Source organism: Rattus norvegicus, chromosome 5, assembly GCF_021556685.1.
Source record: "Rattus norvegicus strain SHRSP/BbbUtx chromosome 5, alternate assembly SHRSP_T2T, whole genome shotgun sequence".
Classification (NCBI taxonomy): domain Eukaryota; kingdom Metazoa; phylum Chordata; class Mammalia; order Rodentia; family Muridae; genus Rattus; species Rattus norvegicus.
The window spans coordinates 81,880,764-81,896,113 of NC_141538.1; the positions used below are offsets into that span (position 1 = coordinate 81,880,764).

At 49.9% G+C, this 15,350-nt stretch overlaps 1 long non-coding RNA gene across 1 annotated transcript; it reads left to right on the forward strand.

Annotated features, from left to right (window-relative positions):
* Positions 1–3,566: 3,566 nt before the first annotated feature.
* LOC120102896 (uncharacterized) lies at positions 3,567–10,962 on the forward strand. The gene is made up of 3 exons (XR_015620251.1): positions 3,567–3,798; positions 4,545–7,038; positions 9,021–10,962. It is a non-coding gene; the product is annotated as an uncharacterized LOC120102896 (long non-coding RNA).
* The last annotated feature ends 4,388 nt before the right edge of the window (positions 10,963–15,350 follow it).

Here is a 15,350-nt window from a genome sequence, read left to right on the forward strand (position 1 = left end):
GTGTGGCTTGGATTTGGGGATTTTTTCTTTTTTGAAAAAAAGATTTCCAGAAAATTGACGTTTGGGAACCACCGGTTTTCTGAAGAATTTTTAAAAAGGACTCAACCCAAACAAAAGATTTAATTGGGATTTAATTGCACACACTCAAAAGATAAAATTTGATAAATTTCTAAAAAGCTGTCTTAATCATTTTAATACTGAGTTCCGTAGTTCTAAGTATAGCCCTGCTGTTGTGCAATTAGTTGATAGAACTTTCTCATCTTGCAACACCGAGACTCTAGGCCTGTTAGTAACGTCTGGACTCCTAGGAACATTTCTTTTCTCCATGTTGGCTTCTGTGTTTGTTATATTAGAGTTTAAGTTCACTAAGCTACATCCCAACCTGGTGTTTAGTTCTTGAGACAGGATCTCACTATGTTGATATAGGTTAACCTTAATTGGACTTACGCTGTACACCAAGCTGATTTCCGCCTCTTTTGAGTGGTTGAGATGAAAAGTATGTGTTAGGAGAGCTTGCCCTCCCTCCTTTCTTCCCTCCTTCCCTTCTTTCCCTCCTTCTTCCCTATCTCCTTCTTTTCCTCCCTTCTTTCCCTCTCCTCCTTCCCTCCCTCCCCTCTCCCCTCCCTCCCTCCCCTCCTCACTCCTTCTTCCTTCCCTTCTTTCCTCCCTCCCCTTCTTCCTCTCCTCCCTCCTCCCTCCCCTCCTTCCCTCCCTCCTGCCCTCCCTCCTTCCCCTCTTCCCTCCCTCCCTTCTTTCCTCCCTTCCTCCTTTCTTTGCTTCCTTCCTTCCTTCCTTCCTTCCTTCCTTCCTTCCTTCCTTCCTCCTTTCTCCTTTCCTCTCTCCCTTTCCTCCCTCACTTCCTCCCTCCCTCACTTTTCCCCTCCTTCCCTCCCTCCCTTCCTTGAGACAGGGTCTTCTGTCTTGGAGCTCCTTTTGTAGATTATGCTGGCCTTAAAAACCACAGAGATCTGCACCTCTGTCTCCGGAGTGCCTTTTTCCATGATTGAATATGCCAGATACTTCTTTTTTTTTTTTTTTTTTTTTTTTGGTTCTTTTTTTCGGAGCTGGGGACCGAACCCAGGGCCTTGCGCTTCCTAGGTAAGCGCTCTACCACTGAGCTAAATCCCCAGCCCCAGATACTTCTTCCAGTGGCACAGGTCCAGCATAGGCCATCATGTTTGTCATAGGATCCCCTTCCCTTTGAAGGCTGAATAAGCCTTCGCCTAGGTGGTCACACTTTCTGTACTCACTCCTGTGTCCCTCTGTGGACACAGCTTGCTTCCACCTGGGTTGTTGCACACTTAGACGAACACCAGATCACTACCTCTCTTCCAGACTCAGCTTTCAGTTGTGTTGGGTCTAGATTTGGAAGTGGGAGGCTGACTCATTGGAAATGATGTTTTTAGTTCTCTGAGAAAGTGACTACTGTTTCCCTAGCGGTAGCAGGTGCACAGTCCCACCCCAGTGCGTGCACAGCCTACTCTCTCTAGTCCCTCGCCAACACTTACTTCTTCTGTTTTGGGGGTGGGACTCCCAAAGAGAGTGAAGAGCTATGGCTGTGATATTGATTTGCATCTCTCTTACGATTAGCATTGTTTAGCATCTTTCCTTGTGCTTGTCATTTCTTCAGAGAAGTGAAGGGACTTTTTATTTTTCTAGGTATAGCCTTGGGATTCAAGGCATCTATACAGTGAAGCACAGACTCCCAACAACAGAAAGTCATGGCCCCCTCGGATCTGAAGGAATTAGGGGAGAGTGCAGGACACAGGGCCCTCTGGTCTTCCGCAGGGCAAGATCAGCAGGCAGAGGGCAAGGATGAGTATAGGGGACAGACAGGAACAGCTCGAATAACTCACAAGAGAGGGCTATGCCGCTCACTTCACTTGTGGGTATGATGTATGTATGCATGTGTCTCTGTGTGTGCACACGCATGTGCACTCGAGCTGGAGGTGCCTGCAGCAAGTGTGTATTAACCAGATGTTAACACTGGGTGTCTTCCTCAATCACTCTCCATTGCTTTTGAGACAGGACTCTGACTGAAGCTTGCCAACTTGGGCCAGATCCTTCTGCCTTTGCTTCCGCAGCACTCCAATTGCAGGCACCTCCCCGCACCCTCAGCTTTTCACCCTCAAACTTCCTCAAGAAGCACCAGACCATCTCCCTGATCTCCCTCCTCCCCATCAGAAAATGGAGAGTGAAGATTGGCTCTGCTTCTGTTCGGGTGGTAGGAAATAAAGGCGTTCTGTTATGAGGAGGGACAAGGGCCCTTCACACTCGCCTGATTCTGACTTCTGTTTCTCAGCCGTGTACTCCCCAAGCATTTGCTACAACTGGCCAGACAGACTGACAAGAGAGGACTATGCTGCTCACTTCATGTGTGTATATGGTGCGTGTGACCATGGAGGGTGACAGAAGGAACTAGACTAGTTAACCTTCTACTCCACTATCTTGTAACTAAGTCAGAATCCACTGATAAATGTTCCCCTCCCTCCAGCATCCTCTTCTCCAGTGGCAAGTCTGACAGCTTACCTCTAAAAACTCTCCTCAAAAACAGACTTCTGTTGATATGAAATATACCAGGCCCATCCTTCCCCTAAACTTAGTCGTAGATTAAGCCACTTCAAAGCCCCTAAATATCTCTCTCCCTCTCTCTCTCCCTCCCCCCCTCTCTCACACACACACCCCTACATCTACAGAAATGCTTACATTTGTTCTACTCTTGACACCCCACCCGCCTTAATTCTTTTCAAATGTGTCTGGTGTCTCACTTTCATTGATAAACTCATGACTTTGCTTCACCCTGACTTGTTCTGAAACTCTTTTCTTTGATGTTAAGTTGGGAACCTAGCTGTACCTAAGCAGAGCACCCCAAGACTTTGACAGGGTTCACTGGGTTTCCCAGCCAGCATCATGAAGATATATTGGAAGTGCCAGTTGGGCCAAGATGGGGCTCTGATTCAGGGGTTGCCAGCCCAGGACTCCAACCATGAAGTCACCTGGGACAAGCAGCTAGAATGTCATTGGTGGAAGAATAAAGTTTTTCAGCAATGACTTCAGTTGGAGAGAGGAACTCCAGGACCCAGCCAAGAGCTTGAAACCAGATCATTCTTAGGAGCAGTGCCCAGACCCAAATCCAACAGCATCTCACTCTTCTGACTTGGCAGAGACTCTCTGATGGGGAGCTCTGAAGGGAAAGTCATGTTCTGCAGGACTGTGGGTGCTCTGGACTGACACTTTGGGGAGTGAATTCAAGATCCTCAGAAACCCAGGTCCCCAAAGTCAGACCCATGAGAATTTCTCAGAGGCCCATGAAACTTAAAGAGGTCAGGGACAGCACCCAAGAACATGACTCTGAGACATACTTGGAGCCCACAAAGGCCTACCTGACCCTATCCCTACTTCCACTCCCACCCACTTCACAGATGGGGAAACTGAGGCCTGGAGAAAACAGAGCAATGGCTCAAGATCACCATGCAAATCAGAGGCTGAGCTGTCTTCTGGCTGGCTGGCTTCCTTCCCACTGCATTCCGCTTGCCCTCCGTGAGCATTCCAAGGCACCGTGTAACAGGAAAGGAAGTGTCAGCAGGCCAGCTCACCACACATAGCCCTCCTGCTTGTAGTCAAACTCCATGAGCCTGCTTTTTCCAGCCAGGATGCGGACCAGATTACCAAACCCAGCATTTACTTCTATTTTCCAAGAACGAAGTCAGCAGTTTTACTCTGAGTAAAGTGCTCAGAGACCCTGGACCCCCTCATGTGCTTCAAGGTCTCCTCCTGGGCTGCCTTAGTATCTTGAAGGTATGTGTCATGGAGTCTCAGACACAGTACTTTTCTCTGTTGCTTCCCTCTCTAACTTCTAACGTTGAGGGCGGCCGGGTCAGTGGTTCTATCCACAATGCATAGCACAAAACATCTCTGCCCCAGATGTCCTCGGTATTGAGCTGTGGTCATGTGGTCCAGGATGTTATAAGTCCAGATGTGAACAAGGTTTTTGCCTCTAAAATGCTGTGGGAGCTTCAGTAAGGTTCTCCTGTTTCTGGACTTCTCCCAACTATCTGTACTAAGAGGAAAGAGGAGGGGCCAAGTCTCTGGGGCCTCTGTAAAGTGGGCCATTCTGGACCCTGTAGTTCAGGAGGCCCCAGACAAGTTTATGCCTCAAAGTGGCTGTCACAGGAGAGAAATCCACCCACTCCTGTGCCTAAAGGGTGGACAATCAGCTCTCTTGGGTCCCTCCCCCAAGTGCAGTATCCTAACTCCTATTCTACCAGAATGGAAAAACCTATATCTGCCAATGACCTCACTCTGCAAAACTGCAGGGGGCGGGGCCAAGCATTGCTCCAGGGAATTGGATGAGGAGAAGGCTCCCAGCTGCCAGCAGGGCTCCAGTATGCAGTCTCACCAATCTCAGAGAACCCCCCAGGCCTTGGGCTAGTTCACAACTCCTCTGACTTGTCATTACTCCATAAGAGGCATGCCTGAAAATGGCTAGGACCTTCTCACTAGACAAACTTAACATCCTTGTGGCTTTGCTTGTGGAGTTTCAGAGGCCTCCGGGGCCCAGGACCACCAAGAGAGGCTTGCAAGACCCCGAGAGCCAAAGATGAGGACTGAGAAAAGAGAATGGTCATCCTGACTGACACAGAGCACACCGGACACATGACTGTTTCCTGGAGACTTGTCATGTGGGTCACCCACTGGCCCAGCATCTTCTTGATCTATAGTTGGGAGAGCACTATGACCCTGTGCAGTGATGGCAGATACCATCATGGTACCTACTGCAGTGTGTGTGTGTGCGTGTGTGTGTGTGTGTACACATGTAGTGCCCATGTACTAAATAAGTAAGTGTAAAGAAAAAAATTAAGAGCAGATCCAATGAGCAGAGGGAGCCGGGAAGCCTGGAAGTGCAGTTTCTAGTATTCTGAGAGGCCTGTGGGTAGCAGGGTGACCTTTCCCCTGGGACTGTGAGAATGGAATCCCCATACATCCCTGTCTGGCTCTTGGTAGATGAGGAGGGGCAGACCAACTACAGTCACAGCCAAGGAGAAGGCTGCCATCATGGTCAGAGAAGCACCCTCTGCCGCCAGAACTTTTTCTTCTTGCTGGATCCATGTGTGGTTTCCTACCCAGACCTGTACGGTGTAGGCAGAGTTATTTACAAACATGCCTCTCCTAGTGAGCTCCAGTTCACGCTGCAATACCTAAAGCCTTTGCTTGCATAAATATGGGGGCCTGTCGTAATAAATCACTTGTTATTCTCTCTCTCTCTCTCTCTCTCTCTCTCTCTCTCTCGTGTGTGTGTGTGTGTGTGTGTGTGTGTGTGTGTGTGTGTGTGTGTGTGTGTTGCTAGGGATGAGCCCAGGACCTTTGCACGTGCCAGACAAATGCTTTACCTCTGAGCAACATCTTCACTGCCCCTACTTATTTCTAGTAGACTTTTGGGTACAGAACTTTACCCTGGGGCTGTCATTGTGGGCTTTAAGTATTGTGCATACTAATAACTTGAGCAGTTCTTTAACTTTGCAGGCCATTGTGTTTGGATCCTGAGTGTCCCTTCATGTGACCAGACCTTTGAGCCTGCTTATTTAAGTTTGCTTTGCTATTATTTTTCTCCGTTTAAGCATCTCTTCCTCAGTGTATCCACAGTTGCATGTGTTGCATGACAAACATACGTGCCTATTCGGGTGTGTGTGTGTGTGTGCGTGTGTGTGTGTGTGTGTGTGTGTGTGTGTGTGTGTGTTATAAGCAATTCTCTAGGGGGTCAAAGGCACACCCTTGGGTGCCTGTTGGTGAGGTTGGGCATTAGATTTTCCTTTTTAATTTCATCCACTCCGGATGCTTTCTGGTAGCTCTCTGAGCAAATGAGAACAAATGTGGACTCATTTCTCTCCCATGTAATTAACGGTGCTCTGGGAGGACTGTTTTATTTCTGAAGTAGTGAGGCCTCATGTCCTCTCCACGCACATCCTGGTTTGGAGAAGCTGCTCCGTTCCCTCACCCATGACATGTGACCTGTGACCCAGCCACTGGCCTCCTTAGACCACCCGGGCCAATCAGACGTTCTGGTGAGGAAACTGGGGAGAACCACCTGCCGGGAGCTGAGTTGCAGTCAGGTGAGTCTGGGGCTGCCACATAGGAGCTGCCTGCCCTCCTGGGCCATGGTTAGGTAGCCAGGAGTCAGGCCGTGTGACCTCTGAGGCAGAGTGCACAAAGCCCATTTTAGTGAGGACGCAACAGTCCATAGGTGGGGCTGCCCAGTGAATTCACAGAGAGAGGAAGACCCAGCATGGGATGCGTCTGAAACCCATCCAAGGTTGTGCTAGGAACAGGGCCATACTTGCCTCAACTCTGCGTGCCTCTTCTGTGCCAAGGATGAAGGTGGCAGGTCTGCCTGTCCCCTCCCTCAGCCATTCTATCTCAGTTCTCCTACTTATTGACAGCTTTGGGGACGGGGGAGGTGCACACACCAAAGCTAGTGTTCTCTGCAGGGGCTCGCTTAAGGAAACCATGTTTATGGCACCTCTGGGCAACTTATAACTACTACCCTGCCTTTGGATGCTAGCTTAAGCCTGGCACTCAACAGGGAGACAAGCCTAGGCCAGGAGATAGGATATGCAGCAAGATATGCTTGTTCCTGGGAACCCTGTGGTGAGAAGGCCTTGGCAGTCAGTGCTGAGAGACACTATGACCTCAAGCCCTTTCTGGGTCGAGAGCTCACCTCTAATGTGGAGCTGGTCTGGTAGCCTCCATAGCCCTCACACTGAGCTGAGAGGACCCTGGCTCAGAGGTCTGAGGCAGGAGAGCCTCTTGTCTGCGGAGGATTGATACCCACCATTTCAGAGCCCCCAGGGCCCCAGCTCTGCTTCACATGAGCTGCACGGGGTCTTTGGTTTCTACATCTGTAAAGTGGACACAGTTCTGCTGCCTCTCCATGTAAATGCTAACGGATCCTGTGAAGACAGTGGACATCAAAACCCCTGTGCAGGGATGGATTAAGTACTGTCAACCACTGCTCCTGTATCCTGCAGCTCCCCGAGGCTGGTGAGTTACTGGAGCCTCCTGTCCCACCTTCTTCTTTCCAGCTGCAGCACAGCCCTGGGATCTAGCAGCTGGCCCCTGTGGTCTCATTTCCTGGGCAGAGTGAGTCCACGAGCTCTGAGACATGGCACACTGCCTGGCCTCCCCCACTGACCGCAGGCAGTTAGGCCTGCACTAAAAATACCCAGTTCATGAATGGAGTCAGGGAGACTAGCATGACCCCACAATTAGCTTCAGTCATAAACCTGCTCTCCACTCCCTGTAGCGTGCTCAGAGTTCCTGGGGCCTTGCTCTGCTCAGCTGCACTGGCTTTGGAGGCTAGAGGATTGCTGGGAATAAACAGGGGATATGAGCCCTTTGATAGGTCCAGAGCCAGCAAGGACCTCTCATGGAGAGAGAGAGAGGTGTAAATTCCCATTTATGATGGAAACAGGCCTATGTTTGTAGAGTTCTAGGTTAGGGGAGTGAGATGAACTAGAGGCTCTGAGTTCCTCCTCATGTCCACCCTATCACTTGCTGCCCTGGAGAGGCCTTCAGGTTGGTGGAGTGCTGGGTGATGAGCCTCGGACATCTTCCTTCTATCTTTGGGAACAAGCTATGGCCACCTCAGAGATGGGAAGTGGTGGTGGTGGTGGTGGTGGTGGTGGTGGTGGTGGTGGTGGGGCAAGCTCCCAGAATAGCAGATCCAGGGCTGAAAACCAGCTGTGGACATCCATCTGGGCTGATGAACCAGGCCCAGGTAGGGATAGTGTTGGGGAACCTTGGGGAGCCCCTGTGGGCTCACTGCAGGCCACATGCTCCTGGGCTCTTCCTCCAGTGCTGGGGGCAAATTGCTTGTCTCCTTGAGATGTGACAGCAGACAGATGGGAAGACCACCATCTCAAAAGAGGTCCAATGCAATTGGGCCACTGGTTGCTAAGATCTGCCCCAGGGTCCCTCTCTGAGAAGACTTGTCCATTAGACCTTAAGCTCTCTGAGGACAGAGTTCTGAGGAATAGATGACTGGGCTCAGGAGTGGAGATAGAAAAAGACTGGGGGTCTCTCCTCAGTGATATGGAAAGTAGTGGAGGTTTGGGGGGCACAGAAAAGTTATGATACAACAGACTCTCTCAGGGACCTTGTCTTGGAGACCACCGAACTTGGGGACAACTGCCCGTCAAGACTCTTGGGGACAGCCATTCCCCCAAGAAGTCAGTCAGTGACTGCCCTGCCCAGCAAGTTCTTACTGGCCTCGCGTGGGGCTGCTGGGATCTGGGAGGTGGAAGCCTATCTGGGGATGTCAGAGCCACAGAAACTGAGATGTCCTGGGAACCTCGGAGCCCCTGGCATCTTACAACCTGGTAAATACACAGGAGCTTGGATTCCTTCAACATTTTGGAGTGGTGGAGGAACTTTTAAAGCTTGGAGCTCCTTGAGTCTGAGAGTGATAAGCATCTCCTTGGTCCTCTGGCCACAGGATTTCAAGAAGTTTTTATTTTGAATTTGAAAAATAAAATCCTACCACTTAGTGTCAATTGCTCAGGTGACAATATTTGTTGGGCTATGGGACTTCTCTCTCAAATTAAAAAAAAAAAAAAGCTTATTTGTGAAGGTTCTGAGTTTATGTGGAGGTCAGAGGACATTTTGAAGGAGTTGGCTTTCCCCTTCATTCTATGGGTTGTGGGGATGGAACACATCTGTCGGCCTTTGACAGGAAGTGGTTTTCTTGTTTTGTTTTGTTTTTTTTAAACCCAGTGAACCAACTAACTGTCCCTCCACTTTTGCTTTCTAAAGCCGATTTTTGTTTCTTGTATGGCAGAGTCACCAAATATTAGCATTCACTTGAGTGTAGGACGTGGAAATTGCCTACTTTGCAGGTGGGGAAACTGAGGCCCAGGGAGGGTCCAGCATTGGCTTAGAGTGAAAGAGATCAGAGTTGGGGCTAGGCTTCTTGCCTCTCCTGAGTGCTGAGGTACTGCATTCATAGCACCTCTTTGCTCTTCCAGGCCCTCTGCTGAGGGGGACCTTGAGTCAGGCCTGGCCACACACCAGGAGCTGCTACATGACTGAGGAGCGGGGTGCCATGGAGTCCCTTCCAGCCAGTGCGGGTTAATGGACTGACGTCTCCTCTTGCCTCACCGGGACTCCCATCCAGAGGGTGGTGTCCTCCACAGCCCTTCTCTGTGCTCCCTGCAGGTGCTCCCAGTCCTCAGCTGCTGTGTCCCTCTGCCTACCAGTCTGTCTCCAGCCTCTGGTGGCCCCGCCTGTGTTCTCACAGCCTCTACAGCCCATCTCTCTGCTTCCCTTCCAGAATCCAGCCTCACGGCCAAAAACTGGTTAACACACTCCATGAGCCTCAAAGATAGGACTTGGCAGTTGTGGACCCTCACCAAAACAGAACCTGAGTTAAATATGCTCTCACCCTGAACCCTAATTCTCCAACACCAGTCACATCCCCACAGTTCTACTTAAGGTTGATGCCATCTCCTGGAGTTAGCTCAACACAAGGCAGGGTCCACCTCCACATTTGAGGGAACGACCATGAATGACCTCTTGTCTACAGCTTGTGTTCTTCCTTAGCGCTTGCCTTTCTGAAGACCCACTTAATCTGCAAAGTTATGTGACTCATGGTCAGGCCACATGCTCCCGAGGTGGGCTTCCTGTCCACTCTGGTGGCCTTGGGAAGGCCTGGCCAGGCTGACAAGATGTGGTGGCTCACATCTGTAGCTCAGCTATTTGTGTGACTGAGGCTGGCTGGATGCCTCAGCCTAGGAGTTTGGGCTAGCCTGGGCAACAAAGCAAGACTATGTTGAGAAAGATACACGGAGAGAACAAGAAAGTGAGAGAAAAGAGGGGAAAGAGAAAAGGCAGGAAGGAAAGGGAGGGGAGATTAGGAAAACAGCAATAAGTTAAATATTTAGCCATAGTCAATTAAAAATTACATGGTTGTAATTTACAATGGAGTTCTCTGGTCCTTAAGTTGATCTGAAAGCATGCAGGAGCTCGGCTGCTGAATTAGTCATTGGAGAACTGAAAATCAGAGCTGTAGTAAGGTACCTCTTCTCACTCCCTGGGACGGCTATAATTTTTTTTTTTAAGAGAGAGGAGAAAATAAGCAGGGTTGGTGAGGATGTGGAGAAGTTGGAGCCCTTCAAACAAGGCTGATGGGAATGTAAAACTGTGCAGCCACTGTGACAAAGAACCTGGCCAGCTTTCAGAAAGCTAAACATAGAATTACCATAATCCCAGCAATTCCACCTCTAGGTATGTATTAAAGAAAAGAAAAACACCACACAAAACCTTCCACATGACTGAGAGGATCAGTTACCATCTGGAAAGTGTGCAGATGACTCAAATGTGTATCACATGACGAATGAGCAAACTGTGGCACATCTATCTATGTAATGGAATATTATTCAGCCCTGAAGAGGAGTGGGGAAGGGTGATTCATTGTACCATGTAGAACCCTGGCTACACTATGCTCTGTGAGAGCAGCAAATCTTTTGTGGTGATGGTTCCATCTATGTGGCTGACACAGAAAGGCAAATCCTGAGAGACAGGAAGTGGATTTCGATTGCTAGGACACTGGAGAGAGGGCTCCAATATGGGGACTGGTTGATATAAATAATGCTTCTTTGGAGAATGGTGGTGCTCTGGGACCAGGCAGCAGTGACAGTCTCTCACGCAATGAATACATGAAAAGCTGTTGGGTTGTGCTTTTTCGGAGGATGACTTTCAAGTCTCAGGGTTGCATCCCCATACTACATGGAGGAAGGGGTCAAGGCAATTCTTATAAACCATCCTGCCATGTTTGTAATGGATATCAAGAAGGTAAGCATTTATAGACTTGTCTGTAGGTGGAATTACATGTTATTTTCATTATTTTGCCTTCATACTGTCTTGCGTGTGTTTTTACAATGAATGCATGCTCATAAAAATATGATTTAGAAAGAATCTTAGTTACTGTTCTATTGCTGTGAAGAGAAACTATGACCAAGGTGACTCTTAGAAAAGGAAGCTTAGGGCTTTTGAAACCGCAAAGCCCACTCCCAGAGATATACCTCCTCCAACTAGGCCACACCCACTCTAATAAGGCCACACCCACTCTAACAAAGCCTCACCCACTCTAACAAGGCCACACCTCCTCCAACTAGGCCACACCCACTCTAATAAGGCCACACCCACTCTAATAAGGCCACACCCACTCTAACAAAGCCTCACCCACTCTAACAAGGCCACACCTACTCTAACCAGGTCACAGCTCCTAATTTTTTCCAACAGCGCTACTTCTGGGTGAACTAACATTCAAATGTATGAATCTATAAGGGCCATTCTCCTTTAAACTACCACAGAAGATGAGAATAGAAGTATACATGTAATCTCTACACTCTGAAAGCTGAGGCAGGAGGATTGCTATGAACTTGAGGCCAGCCTGGGCTACCTAGCAAAATTCTGCCTCAAAACTGTAATTAGATCACCAATGATAAATAGGACGAAGTAAGATATGGGGCTGGGGTATATCTCAGCGGTTTAGTGTGTGTTTAGCATGCTCAAAGCCCTTGGGAATTCCCCAGTCCTTTGAATAGATTGAATGAGTAATAATACACTTAAATGTACTTCTATCATTCTGCTGAAGGAACATGGCAGTGACACGCTGCTGTCCTCATAGGTGAGCGCCTCGCTCAACACTGTCAGGGAAGCTTCTTCCTCTCGCACTAGATGGGAATTAACACAGACATCGCAGCATAGAGTGGGAGACTTTGGACCACCCGGTCCTAAATGGGATGACGTCATCAAACCCCTCCCCCCAGGGCTCAGGGATCTGTGCGGAAGAGGAGGCAGAAAGATTGTGAGACCCAGAGGGGATGGGGGACACCAAAAAAACAGGGTTTTCCAAACTCAAGGGGACTGATAGATAGATGTATCGAAGAAGTCGTGACAGTATGAGACTCGCACAGGTTCAAACCAGACAAAAACCCCAGAACTGACAAGGGACGTGGGCACAACTTCTACTTCTAACAAAGAAGCTATCCGCAATTGACGCCAGCTGGCAAAGGGAAACCCAGTCTTTCCAATGGAGTCTCATGAGAATATTAACCACACAGGACAGGACCCATGCTCAGGAGCAGTTTGCTGACGCAAAGGACTCCGTGGGTCTTATTTTCAGTTATTGTTTTGGCACTTTGGAGCTTACTTTTTGTTTGTTTTGATTTGATTTTGTTTTTATATTTGTTAGACACACACACAGAGAAAGAGAAGGAGGGCAGACAGACAGACAGACAGGTATTGGGGGAGGAGAAAAGCACGATTACAATACATTGTATTAAACGTTTTAAATTAAAAGTTAGCACTTAAATCCCTATCTCTTGGCCCCTGTGTTTTGCTTTCCTTCTAAATGCCCAGCCCTCCTCAGACCCCAGCGGGGGCCCCTCTAGCCGCAGAGGAGGGGAGGAGTGTGAGGTATTTATTCAGTTGCCTGTCTGGACAATGGGGACTGTGGACAAAGGGTCTGAGCCCCCTCGTGGAATGTCATGTCAGAGGTGCAGACTTTGCGGAGGAAATGGCAGAGAATGCCTTGGGCCTAGAACCAGGAAACAGAGCAGGGAGGGAGAAGGTTAGTGAGAAGTCCCTGAAAGAGAGGCTCAGGGGGTAGGGGCCCCTTTCCCTGTAGGAGATGCAGCTCTGTTCCCTGGGGTCGGCTCAAGTGTTCTGGAGAGTGGAGGAAAGGAGATGCTGGCTGGGATCTGGGAGGGTCACCATCTTTAGTACACAGTGTGGTCCTGCCAATAAGTGCCTAAGAGAATCTTCTGGGAAGGAGCTAAATCTATGTGGTCTGGGATATTCATGGGGTAAGGGATCCATGGGGCAGAGGTAGGACCCAAGAGTGGGTCCATGTGGAACCCAGCAAGGAGCCTCATCAGATAATAAAATATTCTGTATGACAAGCATGCCTTCTCCACGCTGCATCTGGAGTCTGAGGTTCCCCACATCTTCCCGGGGACAGTCTCCCCTGTGAAAGAAGCTAACAGGTTTGTCTCAGTAGATGCACTAAGGGGTGCCTCGGTGATATTTGGCTGCAGAAAGATCCAGGGAGGGAGGACGGGATGCCTGACAAAGCACTACCCCAGGGGGGCTTTGCTAGGCGGTGGTCCCCGGAGCCTGGTCTCCTCAGGTGATGAGAAGTGTCACAGCCCCTTCTCTATGGCTCAGGCCAGTTCCCTAGGACAGTCTTCTCTTCCTGTTAGAGTCTGCACAGACACACATGGGCACGAACGGTTAGATATCACTGGATCTCTGACCATCTATCTCTCTGTGCCCTGTGGTAGTCTGTTTCCTCCCAACAGTACTGGAGATGTGGGACAGGTAGTGAGGTCCCCATCACCAGGCAAACTTGAAGAGTTTCTGCTCTAAAGGAAGGGCAGACGGGTCCCTCTAGGTCAGCTCTGGAACTCAGTGTGGGCCTTGGTGGGAGCTGTGGGAATTGCTGCTTTACTTCCAGGCCTAGGTCATGGAGTCAAGGGTCAAGCCGTGCCAAGGAAACCAGCAGATCTGTGTGGCTTGTGCTGTGCTTATCAGTTGCGGACAGAGGTACGGAGTACTTATGCTGTCATTCAGTCAAGGTTCTCCTGGTGAGGCCACCCACAGGGACACTCTGCCCTGGAGGTCACACGCTCTGTGACGAAGAACAGGGGCACAGAATTCCTGGAGAAAGCTGTTGGGGAGGGCTCTGGGTCCCAACCTTCTTCCTGCAGAGAGTCTGATCCTTTTGTCCCCTAGGGCTGGCTGGAGTGGGGTACCTGCCTCACAAGACATGGGAACCCCTGGAGGGCAGGGACCACAGACAGAGAATTGAGAGGGTCTTGGCCAACAGCTCTCTAGATGGCCTTCCCTCTCTCTCCACCTGCCCTTGCATCTCTATGGGGAGGTCAGAGTCTGACCACCAGGGTTCCTCGGAATTCCCCTGCCATGGCTACACAGGCTCTGTGCATTCCCCTAAAAGGCCTGGCAGGGACAGCTGGGCTCAGAGAATCCAGATTACATCAAAGAGGACAGAAGCAATCTGGCCAGCATTTCCTGGTGGAAGGTATCAGCGACATTCCTGGCTGTGAGGTGGCCCAGAGTAGGAGCAGCCAGCCCCACTGAGCCCCAGCGTGGGAAACAGCTGGAGACAGTGGTGATTAGGAATCCATTCGTGCCTGGCTCACCCACCTCTGGCTTCTCACCCAGGAGGATTTGGTCTGGTGCTGTAAACAGGTTTAAGGCTTCCAGAGGTCTGTGAGCAAGGGCAAGGGTAAGGTTTCAGATCAACACTGGAGTTCTGAGCCGCCAGCTTTCCTGGTATTTCTTGCAGTTTGGCAGTAGATGTGGGGCTCTGTTGTTTGGAAACCTGTAGTATAGGATGGGAGAACGAATCTGAAAACTACAGTCAGAGGAAAAAAAATATATATCAAAGTCCAAGTCCAACAACCACTACTGAACACGTGTGTGTGTGTGTGTGTGTGTGTGAGAGAGAGAGAGAGAGAGAGAGAGAGAGAGAGAGAGAGAGAGAGAGAGAGAGAGAGAGAGAGAGAGATATCATGGGATGCACAAAGGAAACATGACCCAGTACAAGATTGTGTGGCGTGGACTGTGGGATCAGAGAGGTTATGTAACATGCTCAGAGCCGCACAGCTAGCAATGGGCAACTTGGCTTTGTCCTTGTGGTAAACAAGGCTGAGATAAGGTGTTCAATTTGAAGGCCCTTCTCGTTCTTCCTCTGTTCAGAGTGCTGACCTGGGTGGTAGAAACGGGGCCAAGAGGTGAAAAACCCTGTTTCCACAGCTACACACTCCTCATAGCAGCTCGTCTGATGGAGACACCTCTAGGAGCTCAACCTCCAGCGCCTGTGCTGCTGAGGCTGGAGGAAGGACTGGCAGGCGATGTCTGCCACAGCTCTCTATGAGAAGGTGTTTGGGATACTGAAGGTATTTGCCCCCAGCTCCGTTCACAGGAGGGTCCACAGTGACTTGAGGGCCCTCAAAAGTCAGGGCGACAAAATGGTTAGGGACATTGGTTTTGCAACCAGTTGGGTCTGGATTCCAACCCAGTGCTGTCTCTTTGTGACTTTAAGCAAATCACTTGCCATCTCTGAGCCCCAGTTTCCCCAACTGTTCAAGAAGAGCATACACTCTCCTTGCCGGGAAGCCACAGGCGAAGCATTTGGCCCATGGTCAGAGCAGCAACCATGCTCCCAGAGGGAGCCGCTTTGGTTCGCCCCATGCCTGGGCACACCCTTCATGTGCTCCTGGTCCCATTCTCCCCAGATAACTCGGGGTGCTCTGGAAGGCCAGGGCTTC